The sequence below is a fragment of the Bombina bombina genome, chromosome 5 (assembly GCF_027579735.1).
Source record: "Bombina bombina isolate aBomBom1 chromosome 5, aBomBom1.pri, whole genome shotgun sequence".
In the NCBI taxonomy this organism is placed as follows: Eukaryota; Metazoa; Chordata; class Amphibia; order Anura; family Bombinatoridae; genus Bombina; species Bombina bombina.
The window spans coordinates 1,051,999,350-1,052,008,386 of record NC_069503.1 but is presented as its reverse complement, the minus strand read 5'-3'; positions in this window follow the sequence as shown (position 1 = coordinate 1,052,008,386).

The window sequence follows — 9,037 nt, the reverse complement described above, 5'->3', positions numbered from 1 at the left end:
TCACCTCATTTAGTATACAGGTCTGAGTAGTATCCAACTAACAGCTAATAGAATATCACATCTTATCCTTTTGCCTACTGCAATGTCCCTGAGATAATATTACTATCAACATGCTAATTTAAATATACGAATACTTTATCTAACACCCCCCTGCTAGAATATATAGGTACTTAGATATTAGCTTGTTAAATCACATACAAAAAGAGATATAGGATCTGTGAAAGCATTGGGGCTGGCATTTACATTTCCCTGTATTTAGCCTAAACTGCTTGCTCTTATTGACTTGTTCTATGCAACCCATGTAGTATCTAAAATCCTGGGAAATGTCTTAAGCTTGAAGGATTGTTATCCCTCTACACTATTTTATTAGATATTTTCATATTAGGATAGCATATGGAAGCTGAAGCTTTATTATTAATATTGTACACTAGGTTTTAGTGCTACTATAACTTATATTGCTATCCCAAACTCAATACTAACATGTGTTGCATTGATTCTTTTTATTGTACTCTTGCTGCTATTTCCTCCTGTTTGGGCTATATTTAATTTCATTGGTTTATTCAACTACTCAAGTCTCTGGTACAGAGTTTATTGGAAACGTTGCTTATATTTGTTGATATTCTGGGTACTAGTATAACCCTTAATTGGAGACTTATAAAATGATATATACCCCCCCCCCCCAGTTCTCATGTATTCCCGTTAGACAGGCCACATTCTTATTATACTAAGCCCCTTGGGTTCAAAGTTTTTGCTCATCTAATTCCAGAGATAAAAGGTCTCTGAGCTTTGCATGTTTATGGAGGTATCTCAGTTATAATATTCCTTCTATTATCCTTACTCTAAAATGTATTTGTTTACTTAGATATGCAGTTTTTAGGGATGCCTCAGGGTAAAGCTATTTACCATCTACCTTATATTCCGATATAATCAGTTGTATGGGTATCTGTTTTTGTTGCCTAAATGTTTTGTTATTTTTATTCTATATGTTATCTGCTATTATTATTTGTGATTTCAATGGAATTCCACAGCACCCAGGATTCATGATAAAATTAAGAAATTTATTGAGGTACAAACAATAGCAACGTTTCGGGAGTATTTCCCTTAATCAGGCAACTATTTGTGACTGTATGACTGTCATCCCTAGTCTCTCTATAGTTTTGTCCACATTATTAGTACATATTATTTGTTCCTGTTGAGCCTCTCTCCTCCCTTTCCCGCCGGTACTTGCTGCCTGCGGGTCATATCCCCACTCCTTTCTCCCGCATCGCCCATAGGTGGCACTCCCCTAGGAGAGGGGCTCACCCAGAGGTCCCCTATGCTACAAACATTCTAATGTCCCCCTTTCCACATAATATTGTAGAGTGCAATTTTTATTCATTTCATAGAAAGCGAATTTACTCGCATTAAGTGTGCTGGATTACAATTCAGTTGCTTCCTACTTAACCATCACCCCTCACTTTTTATAAACAACATGTCCTTCCTGTTAAGCCCAATATACTGTAACTATATAATATGACCTTTACTAATTATTTTGTTATCCTGTTTGGCCCCGCCCTCCACTCCCTCCCCCACTCCACCTCGAGCGGCTCTTGCCCGCTGCACTCCTTTACTCCTCTCCTCGCTAATTTGGTCCAAAAGTGGCCAAATATAAACACTTGTCCCACTATTACTAGATTATATAACCTTATAAATGATTCCTATGGCAATGTGGTGATTTTTCCCTGTATATATTATTTCAGTATATCATACATTATATGTTTATTCATTGACTCTGAGTAGCTACATCAGATATAATATTCATGATAACATTCGGTCCGCATGCGACCAACGCTGTAGCTACTCCCCCTTTAAGCTTAAAATATAAAACTGAAGTCTCAATGTAGATAGTCCAAACTCCTTGCTAATACCTTCGATGAACTGGATTCATATGCCCCTTCTATTTACCTCTACTGCCTAGTCAACCTCTTTGCTTCTTCATATCTCCAGCCAATTATAGCTTCCTCACTTCATTAATAATCTTCATCAAATACCACTCTTTAAACTCATAACTGCTTATTAGGTTGGCATAATTTGGTTTGTTGATTTGGCAATATCTTTGTATTAGCACTGTATTCTTCTTTTATTTGTCATTGTTTTTGGATGTGTCATTATTGTTACATTTGATTATGACTTCAATAAAAACCGTTTAAAAAAAAAAATTAAAAAAAAATTATATTCACTTTAAGCATTAAAAGCCGTACCGCAACACTTGTAATCTAGCTGTATATTAGTTACTCTCTAGCTATTAGTAATAATATGTATTATAATTAATTATGATTATTTCTATACAGTTTTTTATTGTAAATGAATATCACTGTTTTAAAACCACTATATTACTAAAGATACTCATGTTAGTCTGACCAGTAATTTTAGTATTGTGTTTTCTTTTGGCTGTTTTACATTTATTCAAAAGAATTATTCCTGTCTGCACAGGCGATATAGACATTGTGATGCTCTGTTTATATTTTGTATAGCATGATGGTTTCCATAGCAACCATCCAATCAGTTCTATTCAGCTGATTAAAGTGACGTTTTAGTTATATATGTGTGTGTGACTTATGCTCACAAGGTTTTCCAGTAGGTTTGTCAGATGAAGTCTAGAGCGCCACCTTTTGGATGAAATATGATAACTACAAGACTGAAGAAAATGTTATGTCCTTTTTTTGTAAGGTACATTTAAAGGGCCAGTAAACCCACCAACCAATATTATATAATTCTGCACATAGTGCAGAATTATGTAACTTTTATACATGAATAACAGGAAGCAGGCACTGCACAAAAGCCCAAAAATAAAATCCAAAAAGTCTTTATTGAAAATGATTAAAAAATCCACAAGCAGACATGGCAGGACAGGTAAAGCAGAGAGTCTAACGCGTTTCGTGCCCCCCTAGTGGTGCTTAGTCATAGACTGATGTCCATGTCTCAACCCTATCTATTTATAAGCAGTGAAGGAAATTATTAACTACTTTACTGCCACATAAACAGAGCATAAAAGGGTTAAAAATATAGTATACCCATATAAACACAGAATTGACTAAAGTGAATAATACAAAAAATGCATATAACCTAACAGATGACAGCAAATTACAAACATCCTAATACTTAAACATTTAGGCATTATATCCCCTAAACACTATATTAGATCCATAAAAAATAATGAAAAAATAATAATAATACAAATATAAGAATAGAATATATATATATAGACAGACGTGTTGCAAATATTGAAATAAGTGTATATGAAGACCACAGAACGATTATCATGATTAAAATTATTAGCTACTGTGGAGTCTGGATTATAGAATTTCAAATCCCTAACATGATTTTCAGCGTATTCCAAGGGGCCTGAGAATAAAAAAAAATACCCCTCTTTTGATTTGAGGATGTTTCTGATATGGAAGAATGGAATACTGCATTATCAGAATGCTCATTTAAATTAATAAATATTCTCATTAAAGTGAAAGATAAAAAACGTATCAAACTAAAATCAGAAATAAATGCAAAAAAAGAGGAGTTGAAGAATTTTGAGAGTTGCTCTAATTTTTCAGATTATAAAAAGAAAATGAATGAAACCATTAATAAGTTTGATGGAGAACAGGCCCTAAGAAAAAGTAACAAATTTAATTGTGATAAAGAAGACTATGAGCAAGATAAAGTCTACAACTGGGCAGCTGTAAGAAAACAAAGGAGGGATTTTAATTGGAAAAATAAACAACTGGCAAAAAAAAATAAAAAAATAAAGAGCATCCAAAATCCATCTTAAAGAATAAATAGCAAAGAAAAGTTGTCTTCAGCAATGATGAGGGTGATTCCACAGATTCAGATGCTACCTCCAAAAGTATTGCTGCTTCTGGCAGCTCTTCTTCTCTTTCCTCTTTCCCTCCCTCCTCTTCTCTCTCTCTTTCTTCTTCTATTTTTTTTACAGGAATCAGAGATAGAGGAATCAGACGAACCCCCACAGGTGGTCTGGCCGAAAACAAGAAGAGTAACACAAAAAGAGAAAGAAAAAGGAGACGATGGAGAAGCAAAAGGGCAAGACAAAAACAAAAAGAAGAAGTAAATTTGGGGCCTCAGCTCCAATCTTTGGATACAGAACAAAACTTAGAAAATGAACTAAGTATAATTAACATTTCTGACTATCAACTTACTAGAGATGAAATTAAAGTTCTATCTAAGGGTCTTGGGTTCGCGCCCACCAATAAGTTTTCAAGTTTTAGTACTCTGTTAGATTTAAACAAATTTGTACGTAAACTCTCACTTAAAAGATATTTTGCTCAGTCTGCAAATCAAGATATGCCTATTACAGAATTTGTAGATAACACACAACAGGATACAAATCTAGTTCATGTAGAATTTAGGGATGCCTGTGCTCTTACCACCGTGAATGATTTATACACAGATTATCAAAATGAGGACTGTCTTATTCAAAAACCGTTACCACAACCAAAAAAACATCACTCTGATTTTTATCCAAAAAATTTCAGAGGACCCTTGATTAATGCTTTTTAAAAAGCTGTTCAAGTAGACATATTATTATTAGAAAGGGATATTAAAAACAATGCTGCCTCCCCTAATCTGTTGTTTAAAGAAAGACAGGCGATTGTAATTTGTAATACGCAATTCAGATAAGGGAGGCAGCATTGTTGTAATGAATAAGCACAGTTACTTTCAAGAGGCATTGCGACAATTGTTGGATAAAAAAGTATATTGTCAATTAAATACTTATCCCACCAACACCTTTAAGTATAGTCTTAAGAAATTGGTCTCAGATGGCATCTGTTTAGGTATTTTTAAAGATGAGGATATGAGTGTTTTGTTTCCGGACAATCCAATATGCCCTATTTTTCACCATGTACCCAAGGTGCATAAAGATGTCAACTGTCCCCCGGGTAGACCGATTGTGGCTGGGATTGGCTCTATTTTTGAGCCTTGGGTGAATGGTTGGACTCTATTCTCCAGCCATTTGCTAAGGCACAGTTGAGCTATCTGCAGGACAATTCACATCTACTTTGCACTTTGGACCAAATAGTTTGGCAGCCTAATTATACCTGGATGGTTATAGACATTACCTCATTGTATACTTCTATCCCACAGACTTTGGGTATTAAGGTAGTTTAGTACTTCTTGCGAAAAGATTCTGACTTCGATCTAATTGGGATTGAGTATATATGTGAGGTTTCTTTTGTCACATAATTATTTTACCTCCAAGTTTGTGGCACCGCCATGGGTACAAAGTTTGCACCTTCCTTTGCAAATATTTATGTGGCATGGTGGGAACAGCTTTACATTTATACATCTGCTAATCCTTGGTATAATGATATTGAGTTATTTGTACATTACATAGATGATCTGCTCTTTATTGTAAAAAAAAAACAGTTGATGAGACCTCTTTCTTTGATTTTATGACGTTTTGTAACAATAATGAAATGGGTTTGAAATTCACTGATGAATACTGTGGGGAACAGATAAACTATTTGGGCCTTACACTTCAAACTTCTGAAAATTTGATTGTGACTAAGACATTTAGGAAACCAATGGCAGGGAATACAATCTTACATGTCACCTCACAGCACCCAAGACATTTAGTAGAATCAATACCTAAATCCAAGTTTCTCAGACTGAGGCGCAACACCAAGTCCAATAGTATCTATGATCAACAATCTATAGAACTCAGAGACTAGATTAGTTAGAAGAGGCTATAATTTCCAAAAATTGGGAAAATGTAGAAATTTGATTAAGTAAAATAGTACACACAGAAAACAGATTAGATCAAGGGATGACTTTAGTGATGCAATTGTTTTCACTACTGAGTTTAGTCAACAATATAATGATATTGTAAAGATTCTAAGAAAACATCTACCTATCTTAGCCAGCGATGAGGTTTTAAAAACACATGTTCATAAATGTAAGTTTGTCCCAAAAAAGTCTAGAACCTTAGCTCAAATGCTGTCTCCAAATTTAGTCAAAAACAAGCCAAACAATATGTCTAGAGATTGGTTGTCTAAGAAAGGGACATTTAAATGTGGTGTGAGGTCATGCTATGCTTGTCCCAACATAAGACAAGGCAATATAGTTGCTTGTACTGTTGATGGGACAGTGCACAATATCAATTTTTATGCCAACTGTGGTACTCAGTATGCTGTGTATCTTCTTACTTGCAATTTTTGTTCTTGCCAATATGTTGGCAAAACTACCCGCCATGTCAGGACAAGATTTAATGAACACGTTAGGGATGTGAAATACTATAATCCAGACTACACAGTAGCTAATCATTTTAATTACTTACATTTTACAAATATAGCTAATTTGTCATTACAAATAATTGATGTTGCAATAAACCCTATCAGAGGTGGCAACAGAAACAAAATATTAGACAAAAAAGAGCTCTATTGGATTTTAAAGTTAAACACACAAGATCCTTCAGGAATGAATAAAGAATGTGATATTAGCTTCTTTATAGATAATTGAAGTGACACTCAAATTGTTCATGGTTAATTTGTTCATTGGTTGTGTGTGTTTTTGATATAAGAGCATACTTACATATCTTGCTAATAATCGTTCTGTGGTCTTCATATACGCTTATTTCAATATTTGCAACACGTCTGTCTATGTATATATTCTATTCTTATATTTATATTATTATTATTTTTTCATTATTTTTATGGATCTAATATAGTGTTTAGGGGATATAATGCCTAAATGTTTAAGTATTAGGATGTTTGTAATTTGCTGTCATCTGTTATATACAGGTTATATACAGTTTTTGTATTATTCACTTTAGTAAATTCTGTGTTTATATGGGTATACTATGTTTTTAAACCTTTTATACTCTGTTTATGTGGCAGTGAAGTAGTTAATACTTTCCTTCACTGCCTATAAATAGACAGGGTTGAGACATGGACATCAGTCTATGAGTAAGCGCCGCTAGGGGGCGCAAAACACGTCAGACTGTCTGCTTTACCTGTCCTGCCATGTCTGCTTGTGGACTTTTTAATCGATTTCAATAAAGACTTTTTGGATTTTATTTTTGGGCTTTTGTGCAGTGCCTGCTTCCTGTTATTCGTGTATGACTCCTGCGGCTTTATCCACCGCTACCTGCTACGGCACTCCGTGTTGTTACAATATTCTTTTCATCTAACGCTCCTTGAGGGTCTTTACTTCCGGGTAATGTGGATGTACACTCAAGTGCTGCGACTCTCTCTATTATATAACTTTTGCCTAGTGCCAGCTTTCTAAAGCAAAGGAAAGAAGAGATATTTGCCTACAAATATTATTTTTACAGACCGCCGCTCCTTGCTCTACTGAGCGGGTCTGTTTTTTTTCTAAATACTTTGGGCGCGCTGTCTAGTCACAGCCGGCCCGATTGCGCCATTTAACTAAATGTAGCTCGCTCCCACTACCAGAGCAGGAGAGAGCTACATTTAGTTTAATGGCGAGATATTTTCTCCCCTTTAAAGTGACATTAAAAAATTAATAATTAATCACTTTGTTATTGTATTTCATCTTGTTCCTGTAGCTCTTAACAAATCAGTTTTCCTGTTTTATTAGCTTAAAGGGACACTGAACCCCAAATTTTTCTTTCGTGATTCAGATAGAGCATGCAATTTTAAGCATCTTTCTAATTTACTCCTATTATCATATTTTCTTCATTCTCTTGGTATCTTTATTTAAAATGCAAGAATGTAAGTTTAGATGTCAGCCCATTTTTGGTGAAAACCTGAGTTGTCCTTGCTGATTGGTGGATAAATTCATCCACCAATAAAAAAGTGCTGTCCCGAGTTCTGAACCTAAAAAAAAGCTTAGAAGCCCTTTTTTTCAAATAAAGATAGCAAGAGAACTAAGAAAAAATGATAATAGGAGTAAATTAGAAAGTTGCTTAAAATTGCATGCTCTATCTGAATCATGAAAGAAAAAATTTGGGTTCAGTGTCCCTTTAAAGGTGCCAGATGGTGAAGCTCCACCTCTTCATACTAGACGCCATCTTAGAGCGCAAGAATTTGCACAGCCTGTTACAGAAGCTGTGCACACTCACACATCAGTAATATTTGCCACTGTTTTACAGCAGAATCATTTGCTTGGAGTTAGTGTGCAGGATACATCATATGAGATTTACAGAGTTGTACAGTTACACAAAATAGAGCAATGCAGCCAGCGTGAAAAATGAAAGCTCCTGCTTTGTATCATGTACCCTAACCTGAAGCACTTTATACAGTTGTCAAAAAGTTAACAACCTCATTGATATGTAAATGCACACTACTTTTGTCCCAGTATGTGAGAATACTTGAGCTCCAAGATGGCGGCACCCAGTATGAAGAGGCGGAGCTTCAGTATCTGGCACAAACAGGAGAACTGACTTGAAATGAGCTGCAGGAACAGAATGAAATGCAATAGCGTAGTATTCTTTTGTAGTTGTGCACAGCAGTTTAATGTCCCTTTAATGGGTTTCTAATTATCCATTCACCTTCATAATGCATCCTTCACCTTTATTTTCTGATTTGAAATAGCTGGTTTAATCTAATGTTTCCCCACCCATACTGAACATTTCTGAACTTAAGCTCTGGTTACACACAAAAAAAATGTAATGAAAAAAGATTTAGATAAAATAATGCTCCCAGTGGGGGTCTTTTACAGAGAGGTACTAAAATTGTAATTTTCCATTGTTCTAGTATTGGCCTTTGAGTAAAAATGAAGATAAGGAGGACTTATGTAAACAATTAGACAGAAAAGATAATAACGTCTGCCTTCTCTACTAGCTCCACCCATTTCATTGGGTTGTAGTTTCAATTAGCAGTAACAGTTATTTTATATACAAAATTATACCTAATGGTGCAATTTCCCATACAAATTAAACTCTGCAGCTGTTATAACAAGTCATTGTAAACACATTAATGAGAAACCAATATTACAGTACACTGTCCCTTTAAATAGACATTAATGTCAAATTTGTTTATATATATTTAAAAACATATATCAGCAATTAAGCACTGCCATACAAGTT